The 4,724-nt window shown below is 35.4% G+C and overlaps 1 protein-coding gene across 1 annotated transcript in view; it reads left to right on the top strand.

The window, feature by feature from the left end:
* Nucleotides 1-4,724, top strand: part of CCAR1 (cell division cycle and apoptosis regulator 1) — a 45,434-nt gene that overhangs the window by 3,525 nt on the left and 37,185 nt on the right. The window lies entirely within an intron of this gene.

Genomic DNA, 4,724 nt, shown 5'->3' with positions numbered 1-4,724 from the left:
TGGGAGCTTCAGATGTAACTTGAGAAAAAAATCCAATGAAGGACATGAAAAAGACAATAAGGATAAAAGTATAGGTATTGGTTTACTATATTTAAAAATACACACTCATAGAAATATGCCAGATATATTGTATAAAAGGTTACTGTTTTTAAGTAATAGTGCAACAGAAAATGGTTAAGTGAATAATTGAAGTATTTTGATCTTATGTTTCTGGTTCAGTTTCTCTTGAGGACAATATATTGCCTTTTGTATATAAACTATAGTTTTGTTCTGTTAATGGCTTTATTTTCCATTTTCTAGCAAGGTTACTCATTTGTATGAGGTAAATTCTCAGCTAACAGTTACTTGAAAATTATTATGCATTCATGGATAAACATTTTAAAAATTAAAAACTTAAATGAAAGCCTGTACATTGGCAGTTTACTCCTGAAATTTGTTATAAAATTGAAAATGCTATTTGAATTGTTCTGATTAATTTTATTTATTTATTATTTATGTATATTTTAAAAGATTTATTTTATGTATGCATACAAGAATTAGGGGGCCAGCTAGAGGTACGGGAGGTGAGAGGATTCACCAGAGACAGAGTGAGAAGTAGGGCAGGAGGATCTACTGAAATACACTGTTGAGGGGAGCACCAGACAAGACAGGAGAGGCCTGCTGCTCCATGTGGGATATTTCCCTGGCTGGGATGGAACTCATGCTGCAGTGGCTGCTGATAGCTTGATAGCACTTACTATAACCCTTGCACCACACACCACCAGGAGCATCTGTTCTGATTAATTTTAAGACTGAACTTACTCAATTAAGGAGAATGAGTAATTCCTAGATGTCATGATGTGTCATCTTTAATATTTTTCCTTTTATTGCCATATTCAGTCATCTGTCAAGCTTGACTCTTTTTTCTTCTTTGAAATGCTTCAAATTTATTCCTCCCTTTTTCATTTAATGTAAAGTGCAGGCATTCTGCACTTAACATTGGACAACCATCCCTTAGCACAGCCTTGCCAAAGCCTCAACTTTCAGGCGCGTTCATATCTTTTCCAAAACTATTTTCTTCCTTTTTTTTTTTTTTTATTTATGCATACAAGAACTGGGGTTTAGCCAGAGGTGCGGGTAGGTAAGAGAATTCACTAGAGACAGAGTGGGGAACAAAATGGTGCATCAACTGAAATACACTGCTTGTGTAGGTTTACCTTGTTTAAACAATACTGGTGCTATGTAGTAACAAATTGTTGCTAAAACATTTTTCTAGAGTAAAAAGCACACGTAAAGTCTGTTGAAACTTGTTAATATTTGTTTTCCTGCTTTTCTTATTGTGTCTTCCTTGTGCTCTTATATACTAAGAATTGCATTAACATACCAAACTGCAAACTAGTGAGTCACTCACCTGTTCTCCTGAGTTTACTGTGTAGCACATATTTATGTAACTATGACTTCTCTTGTGTTGTGTGTTTTGTGATCTGAGAAATAATTTTGATTTTTATAGCTGAAAACCTATGGGAAGTAGCATTGAAAGTTAGAATTAGGGCTCTCTCTGGTGGCGCAACCGGTTAAAGCACCGCATTAAGAAGCTCTCTGAAGCCACTGCAGCATGAGTTTGATCCCCCATGAGGGAGTGACCCACATGGCGCAGCAGACCTCTCCTGTCCTGCCCGCTGCTCCCCTCAGCAGTGTACTTTATCCATCTGCCTGTTCTGCTCCCCACTCTTTCTCTATTGAATCCTCTCACCCACCACACCTCAGGCCTGTACCCCATTTCTGTAAGCATAATAAATAAATCTTTAAAAAAAAAAAGAATTAGCTGGGGTGATAGACTCCTTACAAAAATTAGAGGTCTCAGAGTATGTAAATAACAAATATTTAAGGGGAAGAGTTCATATCACATTATAAATGGTCTTCAACTGTCTAGGACTGAAATTTGAGTTGTAGGTAGAAGAGATAACAGCCATTATTGCTAAGTTACCACTTAACATGGAACTTTGTGAATGGAAGAGTGATTATCTACCAGGACATTATCTTTATAGAGACTAGCAATATCCCAATATAAGAGTGATTTAGTTAAGTTTCATTTACCTCTTCTTAAAGAATAGCACAGTTCATCAAAAAGAACTTTCTGTGATGGCAGAAAGTATCTTTGTTGTCTAATCTGCCTCTCTGTTGTCTTAATATAGTAGTCACTAGCTGCATATTGTGCATATTTAAATGCTGTTGAGCACTTAAAATGTGGTTAGTGTGACTAAGGTACTGGATTTCTAATTTTGTTTAATTTTCACTGATTTATATTGAAATAGCCACTGAAATGGTAACTAGTATATTGGACAGTAAAATTATACAAGATTACAACACCTAAACTATAATATATATAATGGGTAACTTTGGGTGCTTGATTTAGAAACCATATTCATTGTCTTCTCTGTATTGTTTACTAATAGTAATCAAGTTCCATTTTAAAAAATATTCTCTATTTAAAAATACTATTTTGTACCTTAATTTCCTATTCTTAAAAGGTAATGCATATTTCTAGTCATTGGGTACATTATGGCCCTAGTACAGAATTATGAAAACCACAGTTTTAACCAAAATGTTGACTGTAAGATAGTTATCTGTGCATAGGGGTATTAAGGGGTATCCATCAGTAGAAGGATATTAATGGGACCAAATGCGTTGTTCTCTTAATTTAAAACCTGAATTTAGAGTTATTTTAGGAAATCTACAACTTAGAAGGACATTTTTGTGTTCATCTCTTCAAATAGATTGATACTGCATTTTGAATAGTTATGATACAGCTCAATAATTGTTCAGAATTACTAAAAAATTCAAAGGATAAAGCTTTGCTTGATCAGTGATTAAATAATTTTGTAAAAGGTGAAAAAAGGACAAGCTTCTAGAATCTGTTAGAAGTAAATTTTTTCAGAAGGCTGACTCAATCTTAGTAAAGATAGAGTACTAGATAAAAAGAGAATAAAGATTTTTATAATTAACAGTGAGCTTGGTAAAGTCAAAGGATAGCAAAATGCAAGTTCGTTTGTGTTTCAGTGATGTTCTCATTGGTAGTGAGTAAATGACAGTTGGTGAGTCAACACAAATTTGTAATCCTGTGAAAGTATTTGCATGTTTTTTTTATAAAGAATATATTTTTCACTTGTCCTTGAAGTTTTAAGAAAACATCCTTTAAGTTTACTTGTTTTCCTGGTAGCCTGTGAGCATTTGGCTATTTCCATAAGCTCACTGAATAGCCTGTGAGCATTCTGGCTATTTCCATAAGCTCACACAGTGATGAGCATGACTGTTTCACATTGCATCATGAGAACTTAAGAATCATATTTGAATCAGGTACAGATAAATAAGCAGGCTATTGCAATGTGGACATTGGAAAACATCTCAACTGGCAAGTGATTTGGTCACTTACATAGAAAGACTAAGCCAGAAAGTAATAGTTTTATACTTTGTAAGTTATGGAATTTTCTTGCAGAATATTGATTTTAATAATTTAAAAGCATGAAAAATAATATAGACACTTTGGTAGCTTTTCAGATAACCACAAAAAGGGAACATTAATAAATATTAATCAAATACATTTTATTGATATTAAAATCTTCAAAGCAATGATTCTAAGAGTTATAGTGCAGATTTATAAAAGCCACACATGCTTTTGCAAAATTTGAACTAAGGTGTTTTTTATTTATTTATGCATACAAGAACTCGAGTGATGGCCAAAGGTGCAAGTGCTGAGAGGATTCACCAGAAACAGTGGGGAGTAGAACAGGCAGATCCACTGGAATACACTGCTAAATTAAGGTCTGCTGTGCTACATGGGGTAGCTCCCTGGCCAGTCTAGACCTCCTGCTGCAGTGGCTGGTGATATCACTGAGACTTTATCTTCTGTACCACCAGGGAGGGCCAAATACAGTGGTTTTGAAGCAATGACAGATATGAAAATTAACTTTCTCTCAACCTTTATCTGCAATCTGGCTTGTATTTTCTAAATGATTCCATTGGCTGTCAACAAAAGGAAAGAGTTAATGTGGGTGTCAGGGTTCAGAAAATGTAGAAAAGCTATAGAGGAAAAAACAACTTTCTGTGATACTCATTTTGAGACCTTCTGTTGTGACAATTGTCAATATCTTCCAGGGCTCTGGAAATGGGTAGCATCTGACTAGGGTCACAGCACAGTTGGGTAAAAGAGATGGATGTGATTCAGAGTGTACCTCAGATAATACTGAACAGTACAGTTAACATGAATGTCGCAGTAAAGTCAGCCACCTGAGTTTTTGATTTCTTCGTGTATATTAAAGTTTACCCTTTACTGTGGTTTATTAAGTGTGTATAGCATATCTGAAAACAGTACATACTTTGATTTTTGCAAATTGGTAAGATGCTCCCTAAACTTTTGATGAGTCTTTGCTGGTGGAGGGTATTCCCTCGGTATTGATGACTGCTCTCTGATCATGGTGATAGTTGCTAAAGGTTGGTGGTGGCTGTGATAATTTCTAAAAGTAAGACAACAGTGAAGTTTGCCACATCAGTTGACTCTTTCACAAGAGATTTCTTTGTAGCAGGGGCAAAGCCGTTTGATAGCATTTTACCCCATGTAAGTCTCAACAGTGTACTTAAATTATTTATTAAAAAAAAACTGGGCCCTCCCTGGTGGCGCAGCGGGTTAAAGCACTGCACAAAGAAGCTTAAGCCACTTCCTCATGAGTTCAATTCCCACCTGCCCC

This window comes from Condylura cristata, unplaced genomic scaffold (assembly GCF_000260355.1).
Source record: "Condylura cristata isolate star-nosed mole 26May11 unplaced genomic scaffold, ConCri1.0 scaffold00011, whole genome shotgun sequence".
NCBI classification, from domain to species: Eukaryota; Metazoa; Chordata; class Mammalia; order Eulipotyphla; family Talpidae; genus Condylura; species Condylura cristata.
Note: the sequence above shows the minus strand (reverse complement) of the source record. Positions and strands in the feature narration are given on the sequence as shown.